Raw genomic sequence first — 20,421 nt, forward strand, 5'->3', positions numbered from 1 at the left:
CCAAGGGCAGACATGATGACCTTAAATGATTTCCTCTTGTGTCAGTTTTGGTAAACTTTAGGAGCTAGGAAATGGTCCACTTGACAGAAATGTTCAAATTTACTGGCATTTCATATATTCTCTGCTCTAACATTGTCCTGACTCTTTCTGTATATTCTTTACTTATGTTTTGGTTTTCCTTAATCAAAGTGTGTCTTTTAAATCTTTTCAAAGAAGATTCTTTGGACTTACTAAATCATCTGAATTTTATACGTTTTCTGTTGTATTAACTTCTGCTCATATCTTTATTTAACTTTATTCTATGTTCTCAGGTTTTATTGTTTTCGTCTTCTGATGTCAATTAAAACACTTGGTTATTCATTTTAATAAATCTTTTTACTTATAAAGATTTGAACTTTTGAAGATTCCAGCTTACTTGTACGTTTCTAAGGGTCAGGTCCTCTCCACTGTTGCCGGCCTAAGGCTTAGTTCACCATATAGCAATGTATATACTGACCTATTTTCCCCTCGACTTTCTGTGATCCACTACATCTCACCTTTCTTTGCAGACAAGCCATTTGAAATACCCTTAACTTATTTCACAGCCAATAAGGCTTTGAAATAATGTTTATTTTTTAGAGAAATCTTCTTTTATAATTAGGCAGAAAATCTGACCTGCCATAGTTTTCAAAACAGCATAATTTCACTCTTCTCAATGATTAATCTGTTGTATTACACAACCTTTGTGTATTTACCTTTATCAATGACATGTCCTTTAAAAATGTTTTAGAGATCCTACCAGTCTTTGAATACATCCTCGTGCCTTGTTTCAGTTCCAGTTTTATGTATATTTTCTGCCTTGCACCCGATTATTCCTACATCTGATGGATGGCCTTGGGAATCTAATTCTGGTATTGATTGTTTTGGCTGATTGTCTCCCCTTGTAGCTGCTTTCTTCATTATTGTGTAAATTTAGATCATGAGCTCATGTTTAGCTAAATAGCTGACCTTGTAAGAGGCTTAGTTGTGAATGCTCGTAAGTTTCAGCAGAAAGTCGGCAAAGATTTATTTGTGTCCCTCCAATGAGTGGCCCGCAAGTACCCCGTTTTCTACAACTGTTGGTCCAATACTCCCTCTAGAGGCAGGGGATTCAGACAGGGCTGCTTTGCGGCCCCCGATCTGGGGCAGGGGCAGTGGGCGGCCTGTGGCCCAGGCAGGAGCCTCTCTGCGTGTCTCCCAGGGACCCATCTGCCTGTGAGCCTCAGTCACCTGGCAGGAGGCCACAATGCCCTGACCTATGGTTAGCTGTGCAGCGAGGTGTACTGCGCGGACAGGTTCCACACACACTTCAAGTAAGAGGGCGGCCTGAGTGGAAAGGTGAGGGTTTGGGCAGCTGTGCAGACAAAGAAAGTGCCCTTTGTCCTGGGCCTAAATGCTTGTGACACTCCACTGGGCCTGCCGGGCTCTGAGGGCCCTGCCCTGGGCCCCCTGCTCCCCTGCCCTTTGTTCAGTCACAGCAGAGATGGCCACACCCACTCCCTCAGTGAGGGCAGTGTTCCAACCTCCCTCAGCCCCGCCCCCTCTCCGCAGGTTACCATGGACTACAGAGGCTGCATTCTGAGGCCAGGGCGTTCCGAGAATGCCAAGGGCAGACATGATGACCTTAAATGATTTCCTCTTGTGTCAGTTTTGGTAAACTTTAGGAGCTAGGAAATGGTCCACTTTCCAGAAATGTTCAAATTTACTGGCATTTCATATATTCTCTGCTCTAACATTGTCCTGACTCTTTCTGTATATTCTTTACTTATGTTTTTGTTTTCCTTAATCAAAGTGTGTCTTTTAAATCTTTTCAAAGAAGATTCTTTGGACTTACTAAATCACCTGGATTTTATACGTTTTCTGTTGTATTAAATTCTGCTCATATCTTTATTTAACTTTTTTCTATGTTATCAGGGTTTATTGTTTTCATCTTCTGATGTCAATTAAAACACTTGGTTATTCATTTTAATAAATCTTTTTACTTATAAAGATTTGAACTTTTGAAGATTCCAGCTTACTTTTATATTTCTAAGGGTCAGGTCCTCTCCATTGTTGCCGGCCTAATGCTTAGTTCACCATATAGCAATGTATATATTGACCTATTTTCCCCTAGACTTTCTGTGATCCCCTACATCTCACCTTTCTTTGCAGACAAGCCATTTGAAATACACTTAACTTATTTCACAGCCAATAAGGCTTTGAAATAATGTGTATTTTTTAGAGACATCTTCTTATATAATTAGGCAGAAAATCTGACCTGCCATAGTTTTCAAAACAGCATAATTTCACACTTCTCAATGATTAAACTGTTGTATTACACAACCTTTGTGTATTTAGCTTTATCAATGACATGTCCTTTAAAAATGTTTTAGAGATCCTACCAGTCTTTGAAAACATCCTTGTGCCTTGTTTCAGTTCCAGTTTTATGTATATTTTCTGCCTTGCACCTGATTATTCCTACATCTGATGGATGGCCTTGGGAATCTAATACTGGTATTGATTGTTTTGGCTGATTGTCTCCCCTTGTAGCTCCTTTCTTCATTATTGTGTAAATTTAGATCAAGAGCTCATGTTTAGCTAAATAGCTGACCTTGTAAGAGGCTTAGTTGTGAATGCTCGTAAGTTTCAGCAGAAAGTCGGCAAAGATTTCTTTGTGTCCCTCCAATGAGTGGCCCGCAAGGACCCCGTTTTCTACAAGTGTTGGCCAATACTCCCTCTAGAGGCAGGGGACTCAGACAGGGCTGCTTTGCGGCCCCCGATCTGGGGCAGGGGCAGTGGGCGGCCTGTGGCCCGGGCAGGAGCCTCTCCGCGTGTGTCCCAGGGACCCATCTGCCTGCGAGCCTCGGTCACCTGGCAGGAAGCTACGATGCCCAGACCTATGCTTAGCTGTGCAGCGAGGTGTACTGCGCGGACAGGTTCCACACACACTTCAAGTAAGAGGGCGGCCTGAGTGGAAAGGTGAGAGTTTGGGCAGCTGTGCAGACAAAGAAAGCGCCCTTTGGCCTGGGCCTAAATGCTTGTGACACTCCACTGGGCCTGCCGGGCTCTGAGGGCCCTGCCCTGGGCCCCCTGCTCCCCTGCCCTTTGTTCAGTCACAGCAGAGATGGCCACACCCACTCCCTCAGTAAGGGCAGTGTTCCAACCTCCCTCAGCCCCGCCCCCTCTCCGCAGGTTACCATGGACTACAGAGGCTGCATTCTGAGGCCAGGGCGTTCCGAGAATGCCAAGGGCAGACATGATGACCTTAAATGATTTCCTCTTGTGTCAGTTTTGGTAAACTTTAGGAGCTAGGAAATGGTCCACTTGACAGAAATGTTCAAATTTACTGGCATTTCATATATTCTCTGCTCTAACATTGTCCTGACTCTTTCTGTATATTCTTTACTTATGTTTTGGTTTTCCTTAATCAAAGTGTGTCTTTTAAATCTTTTCAAAGAAGATTCTTTGGACTTACTAAATCACCTGGATTTTATACGTTTTCTGTTGTATTAAATTCTGCTCATATCTTTATTTAACTTTTTTCTATGTTCTCAGGGTTTATTGTTTTCATCTTCTGATGTCAATTAAAACACTTGGTTATTCATTTTAATAAATCTTTTTACTTATAAAGATTTGAACTTTTGAAGATTCCAGCTTACTTGTACGTTTCTAAGGGTCAGGTCCTCTCCATTGTTGCCGGCCTAAGGCTTAGTTCACCATATAGCAATGTATATATTGACCTATTTTCCCCTAGACTTTCTGTGATCCCCTATATCTCACCTTTCTTTGCAGACAAGCCGTTTGAAATACACTTAACTTATTTCACAGCCAATAAGGCTTTGAAATAATGTGTATTTTTTAGAGACATCTTCTTATATAATTAGGCAGGAAATCTGACCTGCCATAGTTTTCAAAACAGCATAATTTCACACTTCTCAATGATTAAACTGTTGTATTACACAACCCTTGTGTATTTAGCTTTATCAATGACATGTCCTTTAAAAATGTTTTAGAGATCCTACCAGTCTTTGAAAACATCCTTGTGCCTTGTTTCAGTTCCAGTTTTATGTATATTTTCTGCCTTGCACCCGATTATTCCTACATCTGATGGATGGCCTTGGGAATCTAATACTGGTATTGATTGTTTTGGCTGATTGTCTCCCCTTGTAGCTGCTTTCTTCATTATTGTGTAAATTTAGATCATGAGCTCATGTTTAGCTAAACAGCTGACCTTGTAAGAGGCTTAGGTGTGAATGCTCATAAGTTTCAGCAGAAAGTCGGCAATGATTTATTTGTGTCCCTCCAATGAGTGGCCCGCAAGGACCCCGTTTTCTACAAGTGTTGGTCCAATACTCCCTCTAGAGGCAGGGGACTCAGACAGGGCTGCTTTGCGGCCCCCGATCTGGGGCAGGGGCAGTGGGCAGCCTGTGACCCGGGCAAGAGCCTCTCCGCGTGTGTCCCAGGGACCCATCTGCCTGCGAGCCTCGGTCAACTGGAAAGAAACTACGATGCCCAGACCTATGCTTAGCTGTGCAGCGAGGTGTACTGCACGGACAGGTTCCACACACACTTCAAGTAAGAGGGCGGCCTGAGTGGAAAGGTGAGAGTTTGGGCAGCTGTGCAGACAAAGAAAGCGCCCTTTGGCCTGGTCCTAAATGCTTGTGACACTCCACTGGGCCTGCCGGGCTCTGAGGGCCCCGCCCTGGGCCCCCTGCTCCCCTGCCCTTTGTTCAGTCACAGCAGAGATGGCCACACCCACTCCCTCAGTGAGGGCAGCGTTCCAACCTCCCTCAGCCCCGCCCCCTCTCCACAGGTTACCATGGACTACAGAGGCTGCATTCTGAGGCCAGTGCGTTCCGAGAATGCCAAGGGCAGACATGATGACCTTAAATGATTTCCTCTTGTGTCAGTTTTGGTAAACTTTAGGAGCTAGGAAATGGTCCAATTGACAGAAATGTTCAAATTTACTGGCATTTCATATATTCTCTGCTCTAACATTGTCCTGACTCTTTCTGTATATTCTTTACTTATGTTTTGGTTTTCCTTAATCAAAGTGTGTCTTTTAAATCTTTTCAAAGAAGATTCTTTGGCCTTACTAAATCACCTGGATTTTATACGTTTTCTGTTGTATTAAATTCTGCTCATATCTTTATTTAACTTTTTTCTATGTTCTCAGGGTTTATTGTTTTCATCTTCTGATGTCAATTAAAACACTTGGTTATTCATTTTAATAAATATTTTTACTTATAAAGATTTGAACTTTTGAAGATTCCAGCTTACTTGTATGTTTCTAAGGGTCAGGTCCTCTGCATTGTTGCCGGCCTAATGCTTAGTTCACCATATAGCAATGTATATATTGACCTATTTTCCCCTAGACTTTCTGTGATCCCCTACATCTCACCTTTCTTTGCAGACAAGCCGTTTGAAATACACTTAACTTATTTCACAGCCAATAAGGCTTTGAAATAATGTGTATTTTTTAGAGACATCTTCTTATATAATTAGGCAGGAAATCTGACCTGCCATAGTTTTCAAAAAAGCATAATTTCACACTTCTCAATGATTAAACTGTTGTATTACACAACCCTTGTGTATTTAGCTTTATCAATGACATGTCCTTTAAAAATGTTTTAGAGATCCTACCAGTCTTTGAAAACATCCTTGTGCCTTGTTTCAGTTCCAGTTTTATGTATATTTTCTGCCTTGCACCCGATTATTCCTACATCTGATGGATGGCCTTGGGAATCTAATACTGGTATTGATTGTTTTGGCTGATTGTCTCCCCTTGTAGCTGCTTTCTTCATTATTGTGTAAATTTAGATCATGAGCTCATGTTTAGCTAAACAGCTGACCTTGTAAGAGGCTTAGGTGTGAATGCTCATAAGTTTCAGCAGAAAGTCGGCAATGATTTATTTGTGTCCCTCCAATGAGTGGCCCGCAAGGACCCCGTTTTCTACAAGTGTTGGTCCAATACTCCCTCTAGAGGCAGGGGACTCAGACAGGACTGCTTTGCGGCCCCCGATCTGGGGCAGGGGCAGTGGGCAGCCTGTGACCCGGGCAAGAGCCTCTCCGCGTGTGTCCCAGGGACCCATCTGCCTGCGAGCCTCGGTCACCTGGAAAGAAACTACGATGCCCAGACCTATGCTTAGCTGTGCAGCGAGGTGTACTGCACGGACAGGTTCCACACACACTTCAAGTAAGAGGGCGGCCTGAGTGGAAAGGTGAGAGTTTGGGCAGCTGTGCAGACAAAGAAAGCGCCCTTTGGCCTGGTCCTAAATGCTTGTGACACTCCACTGGGCCTGCCGGGCTCTGAGGGCCCCGCCCTGGGCCCCCTGCTCCCCTGCCCTTTGTTCAGTCACAGCAGAGATGGCCACACCCACTCCCTCAGTGAGGGCAGCGTTCCAACCTCCCTCAGCCCCGCCCCCTCTCCACAGGTTACCATGGACTACAGAGGCTGCATTCTGAGGCCAGTGCGTTCCGAGAATGCCAAGGGCAGACATGATGACCTTAAATGATTTCCTCTTGTGTCAGTTTTGGTAAACTTTAGGAGCTAGGAAATGGTCCAATTGACAGAAATGTTCAAATTTACTGGCATTTCATATATTCTCTGCTCTAACATTGTCCTGACTCTTTCTGTATATTCTTTACTTATGTTTTGGTTTTCCTTAATCAAAGTGTGTCTTTTAAATCTTTTCAAAGAAGATTCTTTGGCCTTACTAAATCACCTGGATTTTATACGTTTTCTGTTGTATTAAATTCTGCTCATATCTTTATTTAACTTTTTTCTATGTTCTCAGGTTTTATTATTTTCATCTTCTGATGTCAATTAAAACACTTGGTTATTCATTTTAATAAATCTTTTTACTTATAAAGATTTGAACTTTTGAAGATTCCAGCTTACTTGTACGTTTCTAAGGGTCAGGTCCTCTCCATTGTTGCTGGCCTAAGGTTAGTTCACCATATAGCAATGTATATATAGACCTATTTTCCCCTCGACTTTCTGTGATCCCCTACATCTCACCTTTCTTTGCAGACAAGCCATTTGAAAAACCCTTAACTTATTTCACAGCCAATAAGGCTTTGAAATAATGTGTATTTTTTAGAGAAATCTTCTTATATAATTAGGCAGAAAATCTGACCTGCCATAGTTTTCAAAACAGCATAATTTCACTCTTCTCAATGATTAATCTTTGTATTACACAACCTTTGTGTATTTAGCTTTATCAATTACATGTCCTTTAAAAATGTTTTAGAGATCCTACCAGTCTTTGAAAACATCCTCGTGCCTTGTTTCAGTTCCAGTTTTATGTATATTTTCTGCCTTGCACCCTATTATTCGTACATCTGATGGATGGCCTTGGGAATCTAATTCTGGTATTGATTATTTTGGCTGATTGTCTCCCCTTGTAGCTGCTCTCTTCATCATTGTGTAAATTTAGATCATGAGCTCATGTTTAGCTAAACAGCTGACCTTGTAAGAGGCTTAGTTGTGAATGCTCGTAAGTTTCAGCAGAATGTCGGCAAAGATTTATTTGTGTCCCTCCAATGAGTGGCCCGCAAGGACCCCGTTTTCTACAAGTGTTGGTACAATCCTCCCTCTAGAGGCAGGGGATTCAGACAGGGCTGCTTTGCGGCCCCCGATCTGGGGCAGGGGCAGTGGGCGGCCTGTGGCCCGGGCAGGAGCCTCTCCGCGTGTGTCCCAGGGACACATCTCCCTGCGAGCCTCGGTCACCTGGCAGGAAGCTACGATGCCCAGACCTATGGTTAGCTGTGCAGCGTGGTGTACTGCGCGGACAGGTTCCACACACACTTCCAGTAAGAGGGCGGCCTGAGTGGAAAGGTGAGAGTTTGGGCAGCTGTGCAGACAAAGAAAGCGCCCTTTGGCCTGGGCCTAAATGCTTGTGACACTCCACTGGGCCTGCCGGGCTCTGAGGGCCCTGCCCTGGGCCCCCTGCTCCCCTGCCCTTTGTTCAGTCACAGCAGAGATGGCCACACCCACTCCCTCAGTGACGGCAGTGTTCCAACCTCCCTCAGCCCCGCCCCCTCTCCGCAGGTTACCATGGACTACAGAGGCTGCATTCTGAGGCCAGGGCGTTCCGAGAATGCCAAGGGCAGACATGATGACCTTAAATGATTTCCTCTTGTGTCAGTTTTGGTAAACTTTAGGAGCTAGGAAATGGTCCACTTGACAGAAATGTTCAAATTTACTGGCATTTCATATATTCTCTGCTCTAACATTGTCCTGACTCTTTCTGTATATTCTTTACTTATGTTTTGGTTTTCCTTAATCAAAGTGTGTCTTTTAAATCTTTTCAAAGAAGATTCTTTGGACTTACTAAATCACCTGAATTTTATACGTTTTCTGTTGTATTAAATTCTGCTCATATCTTTATTTAACTTTTTTCTATGTTCTCAGGGTTTATTGTTTTCATCTTCTGATGTCAATTAAAACACTTGGATATTCATTTTAATAAATCTTTTTACTTATAAAGATTTGAACTTTTGAAGATTCCAGCTTACTTGTACGTGTCTAAGGGTCAGGTCCTCTCCATTGTTGCTGGCCTGAGGCTTAGTTCACCATATAGCAATGTATATATTGACCTATTTTCCCCTAGACTTTCTGTGATCCCCTACATCTCACCTTTCTTTGCAGACAAGCCATTTGAAATACCCTTAACTTATTTCACAGCCAAAAAGTCTTTGAAATAATGTGTATTTTTTAGAGAAATCTTCTTATATAATTAGGCAGAAAATCTGACCTGCCATAGTTTTCAAAACAGCATAATTTCACTCTTCTCAATGATTAATCTGTTGTATTACACAACCTTTGTGTATTTAGCTTTATCAATGACATGTTCTTTAAAAATGTTTTAGAGATCCTACCAGTCTTTGAAGACATCCTTGTGCCTTGTTTCAGTTCCAGTTTTATGTATATTTTCTGCCTTGCACCCGATTATTCCTACATCTGATGGATGGCCTTGGGAATCTAATACTGGTATTGATTGTTTTGGCTGATTGTCTCCCCTTGTAGCTGCTTTCTTCATTATTGTGTAAATTTAGATCATGAGCTCATGTTTAGCTAAACAGCTGACCTTGTAAGAGGCTTAGTTGTGAATGATCGTAAGTTTCAGCAGAAAGTCGGCAAAGATTTATTTGTGTCCCTCCAATGAGTGACCCGCAGGGACCCCGTTTTCTACAAGTGTTGGTCCAATACTACCTCTAGAGGCAGGGGACTCAGACAGGGCTGCTTTGCCGCCCACGATCTGGGGCAGGGGCAGTGGGCGGCCTGTGGCCCGGGCAGGAACTTCTCCGCGTGTGTCCCAGGGACCCATCTGCCTGCGAGCCTCGGTCACCTGGAAGGAAGCTACAATGCCCAGACCTATGCTTAGCTGTGCAGCGAGGTGTACTGCGCGGACAGGTTCCACACACACTTCAAGTAAGAGGGCGGCCTGAGTGGAAAGGTGAGAGTTTGGGCAGCTGTGCAGACAAAGAAAGTGCCCTTTGGCCTGGGCCTAAATGCTTGTGACACTCCACTGGGCCTGCCGGGCTCTGAGGGCCCTTCCCTGGGCCCCCTGCTCCCCTGCCCTTTGTTCAGTCACAGCAGAGATGGCCACACCCACTCCCTCAGTGAGGGCAGTGTTCCAACCTCCCTCAGCCCCGCCCCCTCTCCGCAGTTTACCATGGACGACAGAGGCTGCATTCTGAGGCCAGGGCGTTCAGAGAATGCCAAGGGCAGACATGATGACCTTAAATGATTTCCTCTTGTGTCAGTTTTGGTAAACTTTAGGAGCTAGGAAATGGTCCACTTTCCAGAAATGTTCAAATTTACTGGCATTTCATATATTCTCTGCTCTAACATTGTCCTGACTCTTTCTGTATATTCTTTACTTATGTTTTTGTTTTCCTTAATCAAAGTGTGTCTTTTAAATCTTTTCAAAGAAGATTCTTTGGACTTACTAAATCACCTGAATTTTATACGTTTTCTGTTGTATTAAATTCTGCTCATATCTTTTTTTAACTTTTTTCTATGTTCTCAGGGTTTATTGTTTTCATCTTCTGATGTCAATTAAAACACTTGGTTATTCATTTTAATAAATCTTTTTACTTATAAAGATTTGAACTTTTGAAGATTCCAGCTTACTTGTACGTTTCTAAGGGCCAGGTCCTCTCCATTGTTGCTGGCCTGAGGCTTAGTTCACCATATAGCAATGTATATACTGACCTATTTTCCCCTAGACTTTCTGTGATCCCCTACATCTCACCTTTCTTTGCAGACAAGCCATTTGAAATACCCTTAACTTATTTCACAGCCAAAAAGTCTTTGAAATAATGTGTATTTTTTAGAGAAATCTTCTTATATAATTAGGCAGAAAATCTGACATGCCATAGTTTTCAAAACAGCATAATTTCACTCTTCTCAATGATTAATCTGTTGTATTACACAACCTTTGTGTATTTAGCTTTATCAATGACATGTTCTTTAAAAATGTTTTAGAGATCCTACCAGTCTTTGAAGACATCCTTGTGCCTTGTTTCAGTTCCAGTTTTATGTATATTTTCTGCCTTGCACCCGATTATTCCTACATCTGATGGATGGCCTTGGGAATCTAATACTGGTATTGATTGTTTTGGCTGATTGTCTCCCCTTGTAGCTGCTTTCTTCATTATTGTGTAAATTTAGATCATGAGCTCATGTTTAGCTAAACAGCTGACCTTGTAAGAGGCTTAGTTGTGAATGATCGTAAGTTTCAGCAGAAAGTCGGCAAAGATTTATTTGTGTCCCTCCAATGAGTGACCCGCAGGGACCCCGTTTTCTACAAGTGTTGGTCCAATACTACCTCTAGAGGCAGGGGACTCAGACAGGGCTGCTTTGCCGCCCACGATCTGGGGCAGGGGCAGTGGGCGGCCTGTGGCCCGGGCAGGAACCTCTCCGCGTGTGTCCCAGGGACCCATCTGCCTGCGAGCCTCGGTCACCTGGAAGGAAGCTACAATGCCCAGACCTATGCTTAGCTGTGCAGCGAGGTGTACTGCGCGGACAGGTTCCACACACACTTCAAGTAAGAGGGCGGCCTGAGTGGAAAGGTGAGAGTTTGGGCAGCTGTGCAGACAAAGAAAGTGCCCTTTGGCCTGGGCCTAAATGCTTGTGACACTCCACTGGGCCTGCCGGGCTCTGAGGGCCCTTCCCTGGGCCCCCTGCTCCCCTGCCCTTTGTTCAGTCACAGCAGAGATGGCCACACCCACTCCCTCAGTGAGGGCAGTGTTCCAACCTCCCTCAGCCCCGCCCCCTCTCCGCAGTTTACCATGGACGACAGAGGCTGCATTCTGAGGCCAGGGCGTTCAGAGAATGCCAAGGGCAGACATGATGACCTTAAATGATTTCCTCTTGTGTCAGTTTTGGTAAACTTTAGGAGCTAGGAAATGGTCCACTTTCCAGAAATGTTCAAATTTACTGGCATTTCATATATTCTCTGCTCTAACATTGTCCTGAGTCTTTCTGTATATTCTTTACTTATGTTTTTGTTTTCCTTAATCAAAGTGTGTCTTTTAAATCTTTTCAAAGAAGATTCTTTGGACTTACTAAATCATCTGAATTTTATACGTTTTCTGTTGTATTAACTTCTGCTCATATCTTTATTTAACTTTTTTCTATGTTCTCAGGGTTTATTGTTTTCATCTTCTGATGTCAATTAAAACACTTGGTTATTCATTTTAATAAATCTTTTTACTTATAAAGATTTGAACTTTTGAAGATTCCAGATTACTTGTACGTTTCTAAGGGTCAGGTCCTCTCCACTGTTGCCGGCCTAAGTCTTAGTTCACCATATAGCAATGTATATACTGACCTATTTTCCCCTCGACTTTCTGTGATCCACTACATCTCACCTTTCTCTGCAGACAAGCCATTTGAAATACCCTTAACTTATTTCACAGCCAATAAGGCTTTGAAATAATGTTTATTTTTTAGAGAAATCTTCTTATATAATTAGGCAGAAAATCTGACCTGCCATAGTTTTCAAAACAGCATAATTTCACTCTTCTCAATGATTAATCTGTTGTATTACACAACCTTTGTGTATTTAGCTTTATCAATGACATGTCCTTTAAAAATGTTTTAGAGATCCTACCAGTCTTTGAAAACATCCTCGTGCCTTGTTTCAGTTCCAGTTTTATGTATATTTTCTGCCTTGCACCGGATTATTCCTACATCTGATGGATGGCCTTGGGAATCTAATACTGGTATTGATTGTTTTGGCTGATTGTCTCCCCTTGTAGCTGCTTTCTTCATTATTGTGTAAATTTAGATCATGAGCTCATGTTTAGCTAAACAGCTGACCTTGTAAGAGGCTTAGGTGTGAACGCTCGTAAGTTTCAGCAGAAAGTCGGCAAAGATTTCTTTGTGTCCCTCCAATGAGTGGCCCGCAAGGACCCCGTTTTCTACAAGTGTTGGTCCAATACTCACTCTAGAGGCAGGGGACTCAGACAGGGCTGCTTTGCGGCCCCCGATCTGGGGCAGGGGCAGTGGGCGGCCTGTGGCCCGGGCAGGAGCCTCTCCGCGTGTGTCCCAGGGACCCATCTGCCTGCGAGCCTCGGTCACCTGGCAGGAAGCTATGATGCCCAGACCTATGCTTAGCTGTGCAGCGAGGTGTACTGCGCAGACAGGTTCCACACACACTTCAAGTAAGAGGGCGGCCTGAGTGGAAAGGTGAGAGTTTGGGCAGCTGTGCAGACAAAGAAAGCGCCCTTTGGCCTGGGCCTAAATGCTTGTGACACTCCACTGGGCCTGCCGGGCTCTGAGGGCCCTTCACTGGGCCCCCTGCTGCCCTGCCCTTTGTTCAGTCACAGCAGAGATGGCCACACCCACTCCCTCAGTGAGGGCAGTGTTCCAACCTCCCTCAGCCCCGCCCCCTCTCCGCAGGTTACCATGGACGACAGAGGCTGCATTCTGAGGCCAGGGCGTTCCGAGAATGCCAAGGGCAGACATGATGACCTTAAATGATTTCCTCTTGTGTCAGTTTTGGTAAACTTTAGGAGCTAGGAAATGGTCCACTTTCCAGAAATGTTCAAATTTACTGGCATTTCATATATTCTCTGCTCTAACATTGTCCTGACTCTTTCTGTATATTCTTTACTTATGTTTTTGTTTTCCTTAATCAAAGTGTGTCTTTTAAATCTTTTCAAAGAAGATTCTTTGGACTTACTAAATCATCTGAATTTTATTCGTTTTCTGTTGTATTAACTTCTGCTCATATCTTTATTTAACTTTTTTCTATGTTCTCAGGGTTTATTGTTTTCATCTTCTGATGTCAATTAAAACACTTGGTTATTCATTTTAATAAATCTTTTTACTTATAAAGATTTGAACTTTTGAAGATTCCAGATTACTTGTACGTTTCTAAGGGTCAGGTCCTCTCCACTGTTGCCGGCCTAAGGCTTAGTTCACCATATAGCAATGTATATACTGACCTATTTTCCCCTCGACTTTCTGTGATCCACTACATCTCACCTTTCTTTGCAGACAAGCCATTTGAAATACCCTTAACTTATTTTACAGCCAATAAGGCTTTGAAATAATGTGTATTTTTTAGAGAAATCTTCTTATATAATTAGGCAGAAAATCTGACCTGCCATAGTTTTCAAAACAGCATAATTTCACTCTTCTCAATGATTAAACTGTTGTATTACACAACCTTGGAGTATTTAGCTTTATCAATGACATGTCCTTTAAAAATGTTTTAGAGATCCTACCAGTCTTTGAAAACATCCTCGTGCCTTGTTTCAGTTCCAGTTTTATGTATATTTTCTGCCTTGCACCCGATTATTCCTACATCTGATGGATGGCCTTGGGAATCTAATACTGGTATTGATTGTTTTGGCTGATTGTCTACACTTGTAGCTGCTTTCTTCATTATTGTGTAAATTTAGATCATGAGCTCATGTTTAGCTAAACAGCTGACCTTGTAAGAGGCTTAGTTGTGAATGCTAGTAAGTTTCAGCAGAAAGTCGGCAAAGATTTATTTGTGTCCCTCCAATGAGTGGCCCGCAAGGACCCCGTTTTCTACAAGTGTTGGTCCAATAATCCCTCTAGAGGCAGGGGACTCAGACAGGGCTGCTTTGCAGCCCCCGATCTGGGGCAGGGGCAGTGGGCGGCCTGTGGCCCGGGCAGGAGCCTCTCCGCGTGTGTCCCAGGGACCCATCTGCCTGCGAGCCTCGGTCACCTGGAAGGAAGCTACGATGCCCAGACCTATGCTTAGCTGTGCCGCGAGGTGTACTGCGTGGTCAGGTTCCACACACACTTCAAGTAAGTGGGCGGCCTGAGTGGAAAGGTGAGGGTTTGGGCAGCTGTGCAGACAAAGAAAGTGCCCTTTGGCCTGGGCCTAAATGCTTGTGACACTCCACTGGGCCTGCCGGGCTCTGAGGGCCCTGCCCTGGGCCCCATGCTCCCCTGCCCTTTGTTCAGTCACAGCAGAGATGGCCACAACCACTCCCTCAGTGAGGGCAGTGTTCCAACCTCCCTCAGCCCCGCCCCCTCTCCGCAGGTTACCATGGACTACAGAGGCTGCATTCTGAGGCCAGGGCGTTCGGAGAATGCCAAGGGCAGACATGATGACCTTAAATGATTTCCTCTTGTGTCAGTTTTGGTAAACTTTAGGAGCTAGGAAATGGTCCACTTTCCAGAAATGTTCAAATTTACTGGCATTTCATATATTCTCTGCTCTAACATTGTCCTGACTCTTTCTGTATATTCTTTACTTATGTTTTGGTTTTCCTTAATCAAAGTGTGTCTTTTAAATCTTTTCAAAGAAGATTCTTTGGACTTACTAAATCACCTGAATTTTATCCGTTTTCTGTTGTATTAAGTTCTGCTCATATCTTTATTTAACTTTTTTCTATGTTCTCAGGGTTTATTGTTTTCATCTTCTGATGTCAATTAAAACACTTAGTTATTCATTTTAATAAATCTTTTTACTTATAAAGATTTGAACTTTTGAAGATTCCAGCTTACTTGTACGTTTCTAAGGGTCAGGTCCTCTCCACTGTTGCCGGCCTAAGGCTTAGTTCACCATATGAAAATGTACATATTGACCTATTTTCCCCTAGACTTTCTGTGATCCCCTACATCTCAGCTTTCTTTGCAGACAAGCCATTTGAAATACCCTTAACTTATTTCACAGCCAGTAAGGCTTTGAAATAATGTGTATTTTTTAGAGAAATCTTCTTATATAATTAGGCAGTAAATCTGACCTGCCATAGTTTTCAAAACAGCATAATTTCACACTTCTCAATGATTAAACTGTTGTATTACACAACCCTTGTGTATTTAGCTTTATCAATGACATGTCCTTTAAAAATGTTTTAGAGATCCTACCAGTCTTTGAAAACATCCTTGTGCCTTGTTTCAGTTCCAGATTGATGTATATTTTCTGCCTTGCACCCGATTATTCCTACATCTGATGGATGGCCTTGGGAATCTAATACTGGTATTGATTATTTTGGCTGATTGTCTCCCCTTGTAGCTGCTTTCTTCATTATTGTGTAAATTTAGATCATGAGCTCATGTTTAGCTAAACAGCTGACCTTGTGAGAGGCTTAGGTGTGAACGCTCGTAAGTTTCAGCAGAAAGTCGGCAAAGATTTCTTTGTGTCCCTCCAATGAGTGGCCCGCAAGGACCCCGTTTTCTACAAGTGTTGGTCCAATACTCCCTCTAGAGGCAGGGGACTCAGACAGGGCTGCTTTGCGGCCCCCGATCTGGGGCAGGGGAAGTGGGCGGCCTGTGGCCCGGGCAGGAGCCTCTCCGCGTGTGTCCCAGGGACCCATCTGCCTGCGAGCCTCGGTCACCTGGCAGGAAGCTATGATGCCCAGACCTATGCTTAGCTGTGCAGCGAGGTGTACTGCGCAGACAGGTTCCACACACACTTCAAGTAAGAGGGTGGCCTGAGTGGAAATGTGAGAGTTTGGGCAGCTGTGCAGACAAAGAAAGCGCCCTTTGGCCTGGGCCTAAATGCTTGTGACACTCCACTGGGCCTGCCGGGCTCTGAGGGCCCTTCCCTGGGCCCCCTGCTGCCCTGCCCTTTGTTCAGTCACAGCAGAGATGGCCACACTCACTCCCTCAGTGAGGGCAGTGTTCCAACCTCCCTCAGCCCCGCCCCCTCTCCGCAGGTTACCATGGACGACAGAGGCTGCATTCTGAGGCCAGGGCGTTCAGAGAATGCCAAGGGCAGACATGATGACCTTAAATGATTTCCTCTTGTGTCAGTTTTGGTAAACTTTAGGAGCTAGGAAATGGTCCACTTTCCAGAAATGTTCAAATTTACTGGCATTTCATATATTCTCTGCTCTAACATTGTCCTGACTCTTTCTGTATATTCTTTACTTATGTTTTTGTTTTCCTTAATCAAAGTGTGTCTTTTAAATCTTTTCAAAGAAGATTCTTTGGACTTACTAAATCATCTGAATTTTATACGTTTTCTGTTGTATTAACTTCTGCTCATATCTTTATTTAACTTTATTCTATGTTCTCAGGGTTTATTGTTTTCATCTTCTGATGTCAATTAAAACACTTGGTTATTCATTTTAATAAATCTTTTTACTTATAAAGATTTGAACTTTTGAAGATTCCAGCTTACTTGTACGTTTCTAAGGGTCAGGTCCTCTCCACTGTTGCCGGCCTAAGGCTTAGTTCACCATATAGCAATGTATATACTGACCTATTTTCCCCTCGACTTTCTGTGATCCACTACATCTCACCTTTCTTTGCAGACAAGCCATTTGAAATACCCTTAACTTATTTTACAGCCAATAAGGCTTTGAAATAATGTGTATTTTTTAGAGAAATCTTCTTATATAATTAGGCAGAAAATCTGACCTGCCATAGTTTTCAAAACAGCATAATTTCACTCTTCTCAATGATTAAACTGTTGTATTACACAACCTTGGAGTATTTAGCTTTATCAATGACATGTCCTTTAAAAATGTTTTAGAGATCCTACCAGTCTTTGAAAACATCCTCGTGCCTTGTTTCAGTTCCAGTTTTATGTATATTTTCTGCCTTGCACCGGATTATTCCTACATCTGATGGATGGCCTTGGGAATCTAATACTGGTATTGATTGTTTTGGCTGATTGTCTCCCCTTGTAGCTGCTTTCTTCATTATTGTGTAAATTTAGATCATGAGCTCATGTTTAGCTAAACAGCTGACCTTGTAAGAGGCTTAGGTGTGAACGCTCGTAAGTTTCAGCAGAAAGTCGGCAAAGATTTCTTTGTGTCCCTCCAATGAGTGGCCCGCAAGGACCCCGTTTTCTACAAGTGTTGGTCCAATACTCCCTCTAGAGGCAGGGGACTCAGACAGGGCTGCTTTGCGGCCCCCGATCTGGGGCAGGGGAAGTGGGCGGCCTGTGGCCCGGGCAGGAACCTCTCCGCGTGTGTCCCAGGGACCCATCTGCCTGCGAGCCTCGGTCACCTGGCAGGAAGCTATGATGCCCAGACCTATGCTTAGCTGTGCAGCGAGGTGTACTGCGCAGACAGGTTCCACACACACTTCAAGTAAGAGGGCGGCCTGAGTGGAAAGGTGAGAGTTTGGGCAGCTGTGCAGACAAAGAAAGCGCCCTTTGGCCTGGGCCTAAATGCTTGTGACACTCCACTGGGCCTGCCGGGCTCTGAGGGCCCTTCCCTGGGCCCCCTGCTGCCCTGCCCTTTGTTCAGTCACAGCAGAGATGGCCACACCCACTCCCTCAGTGAGGGCAGTGTTCCAACCTCCCTCAGCCCCGCCCCCTCTCCGCAGGTTACCATGGACGACAGAGGCTGCATTCTGAGGCCAGGGCGTTCCGAGAATGCCAAGGGCAGACATGATGACCTTAAATGATTTCCTCTTGTGTCAGTTTTGGTAAACTTTAGGAGCTAGGAAATGGTCCACTTTCCAGAAATGTTCAAATTTACTGGCATTTCATATATTCTCTGCTCTAACATTGTCCTGACTCTTTCTGTATATTCTTTACTTATGTTTTTGTTTTCCTTAATCAAAGTGTGTCTTTTAAATCTTTTCAAAGAAGATTCTTTGGACTTACTAAATCATCTGAATTTTATACGTTTTCTGTTGTATTAACTTCTGCTCATATCTTTATTTAACTTTTTTCTATGTTCTCAGGGTTTATTGTTTTCATCTTCTGATGTCAATTAAAACATTTGGTTATTCATTTTAATAAATCTTTTTACTTATAAAGATTTGAACTTTTGAAGATTCCAGCTTACTTGTACGTTTCTAAGGGTCAGGTCCTCTCCACTGTTGCCGGCCTAAGGCTTAGTTCAGCATATAGCAATGTATATACTGACCTATTTTCCCCTCGACTTTCTGTGATCCACTACATCTCACCTTTCTTTGCAGACAAGCCATTTGAAATACCCTTAACTTATTTTACAGCCAATAAGGCTTTGAAATAATGTGTATTTTTTAGAGAAATCTTCTTATATAATTAGGCAGAAAATCTGACCTGCCATAGTTTTCAAAACAGCATAATTTCACTCTTCTCAATGATTAAACTGTTGTATTACACAACCTTGGAGTATTTAGCTTTATCAATGACATGTCCTTTAAAAATGTTTTAGAGATCCTACCAGTCTTTGAAAACATCCTCGTGCCTTGTTTCAGTTCCAGTTTTATGTATATTTTCTGCCTTGCACCCGATTATTCCTACATCTGATGGATGGCCTTGGGAATCTAATACTGGTATTGATTGTTTTGGCTGATTGTCTACACTTGTAGCTGCTTTCTTCATTATTGTGTAAATTTAGATCATGAGCTCATGTTTAGCTAAACAGCTGACCTTGTAAGAGGCTTAGTTGTGAATGCTAGTAAGTTTCAGCAGAAAGTCGGCAAAGATTTATTTGTGTCCCTCCAATGAGTGGCCCGCAAGGACCCCGTTTTCTACAAGTGTTGGTCCAATAATCCCTCTAGAGGCAGGGGACTCAGACAGGGCTGCTTTGCAGCCCCCGATCTGGGGCAGGGGCAGTGGGCGGCCTGTGGCCCGGGCAGGAGCCTCTCCGTGTGTGTCCCAGGGACCCATCTGCCTGCGAGCCTCGGTCACCTGGAAGGAAGCTATGATGCCCAGACCTATGCTTAGCTGTGCCGCGAGGTGTACTGCGTGGTCAGGTTCCACACACACTTCAAGTAAGGGGGCGGCCTGAGTGGAAAGGTGAGGGTTTGGGCAGCTGTGCAGACAAAGAAAGTGCCCTTTGGCCTGGGCCTAAATGCTTGTGACACTCCACTGGGCCTGCCGGGCTCTGAGGGCCCTGCCCTGGGCCCCATGCTCCCCTGCCCTTTGTTCAGTCACAGCAGAGATGGCCACAACCACTCCCTCAGTGAGGGCAGTGTTCCAACCTCCCTCAGCCCCGCCCCCTCTCCGCAGGTTACCATGGACTACAGAGGCTGCATTCTGAGGCCAGGGCGTTCGGAGAATGCCAAGGGCAGACATGATGACCTTAAATGATTTCCTCTTGTGTCAGTTTTGGTAAACTTTAGGAGCTAGGAAATGGTCCACTTTCCAGAAATGTTCAAATTTACTGGCATTTCATATATTCTCTGCTCTAACATTGTCCTGACTCTTTCTGTATATTCTTTACTCATGTTTTGGTTTTCCTTAATCAAAGTGTGTCTTTTAAATCTTTTCAAAGAAGATTCTTTGGACTTACTAAATCACCTGGATTTTATACGTTTTCTGTTGTATTAAATTCTGCTCATATCTTTATTTAACTTTTTTCTATGTTCTCAGGGTTTATTGTTTTCATCTTCTGATGTCAATTAAAACACTTGGTTATTCATTTTAATAAATCTTTTTACTTATAAAGATTTGAACTTTTGAAGATTCCAGCTTACTTGTACGTTTCTAAGGGTCAGGTCCTCTCCACTGTTGCCGGCCTAAGGCTTAGTTCACCATATGAAAATGTACATATTGACCTATTTTCCCCTAGACTTTCTGTGATCCCCTACATCTCAGCTTTCTTTGCAGACAAGCCATTTGAAATACCCTTAACTTATTTCACAGCCAGTAAGGCTTTGAAATAATGTGTATTTTTTAGAGAAATCTTCTTATATAATTAGGCAGTAAATCTGACCTGCCATAGTTTTCAAAACAGCATAATTTCACACTTCTCAATGATTAAACTGTTGTATTACACAACCCTTGTGTATTTAGCTTTATCAATGACATGTCCTTTAAAAATGTTTTAGAGATCCTACCAGTCTTTGAAAACATCCTTGTGCCTTGTTTCAGTTCCAGATTGATGTATATTTTCTGCCTTGCACCCGATTATTCCTACATCTGATGGATGGCCTTGGGAATCTAATACTGGTATTGATTATTTTGGCTGATTGTCTCCCCTTGTAGCTGCTTTCTTCATTATTGTGTAAATTTAGATCATGAGCTCATGTTT

This window comes from Mesoplodon mirus (assembly GCF_964341445.2).
Source record: "Mesoplodon mirus genome assembly, chromosome: 1".
NCBI classification, from domain to species: Eukaryota; Metazoa; Chordata; class Mammalia; order Artiodactyla; family Ziphiidae; genus Mesoplodon; species Mesoplodon mirus.